The sequence below is a fragment of the Xiphophorus maculatus genome, chromosome 7, assembly GCF_002775205.1.
Source record: "Xiphophorus maculatus strain JP 163 A chromosome 7, X_maculatus-5.0-male, whole genome shotgun sequence".
NCBI classification, from domain to species: domain Eukaryota; kingdom Metazoa; phylum Chordata; class Actinopteri; order Cyprinodontiformes; family Poeciliidae; genus Xiphophorus; species Xiphophorus maculatus.
In genome coordinates this window covers 16,888,530-16,889,980 of record NC_036449.1, presented here as the reverse complement: position 1 = coordinate 16,889,980, position 1,451 = coordinate 16,888,530, and positions in this window count along the sequence as shown.

Genomic DNA, 1,451 nt, shown 5'->3' with positions numbered 1-1,451 from the left:
CTGACTTTTTTGGCATTAGATTTACTTGAAAAAGACATAGTGGACATTTTAACAATTTCCATTGTAGTGACATTAAAATTGCAGCCTTTTCAACTCCACATGTAACTTCCTTTCCCTTCCAACTTCTCCATTTAGTGCCAGTGCACAAGCGTTCAGGTGGAATCCACACCATCCTCTCACCTGGCATGACTTTACACACAAGGTGTGCTGCTTGCTGGCCCTCCTTGGCATGAAAAGCCCTTTCTTTAGGGCTCAGCATGGCTAACAAAGCTATGAATATAGCGCATTACAACATACAAAGACAAAAAAAAGGACTTATCTATTGCAGGAGAAAGCCTCGTTAAAAACCAAACACACTGGAAAACCAGTTTAAGCTCAATTTCCTCTTTTAGGTGCTGCATGTGAGGACAATGCAGACCAACTAACTAAGAAAAACACGTAAAATGACACACCAATAAGGAGTTCGGGTTTTTAATCGACTGCTTATTCCACAATGACCTCAGCTGCTTCCTTTTTCTATCTTAGCATGTTTTACAGCAGACATAACTGAAATAAAATCCAAGACAGGCTTGTAGGATTTGGGCCAGACAGAGGAGAAACATGCAGCTCTAGAGGGATCCAGACTGCAATCAGGTCTGGAAAGACCTCCCCCCTAATGAAGCAATGCTAATGGTGACTCAAAAGCCAAAGAATCAATCACCTGAACAGATGGATGTTGTTGCACACAGAGCACTTTCCCTCCCACTCTGTCTGCAGCCAGTGGTGCCTCCCCACACCCCACTGGTGAGGGCATGAAGTCTGTCCACGCAGGCCTTTGCCTGCCCAGGCAGGTCCTCATCAGCACCCACCTTGCTGGCATTAGCCTTTTTTGCTCTCATAAACCACTGAGTAGGAATCAAGTTTGGCTCTTCTGATAAAGCTGCATGCATGCAATCACTGTAGTGGGCTTATAATTCTATATGGGATTCCCCCAAAAAATCTGCAAGAAAAATATGTTACAAAAGATAGGAGCATGTCGACAACCAGAACATTTAACTTTTATTTACTATGCAAAGAGAGATATTGCACAAAAAGTATGGATAATAGTGACATCAATGTAGACATGGAATTACAAAAAAAACAACTCAGCTGATTACTCTTTTCTATCTGGCCTCTCCAACATCTTGTTTCATTTTGCTTCGAACTGTGGGTGAGCATAAACTAAAAATTCAAAACAATAAAAAAAATTTAAATCCACATTTCCAGCGTAAAGCAAGAGAGTGCCCTTTTACATTTGTGGAAATGTAAGTCATTTCTCGTCTGCTATTTATTTATTTATTTTCATGCTGTTTAAAATTTTTAATCAGACACACAAGCGAACTGTGTGGTGCCTGCGCATAGTGAGGCCAGAACAGTTTCAACATGCAAGTCCTTCATCATTTCCAGTCCAGCTGATAGTTGGTGTGTGCCAG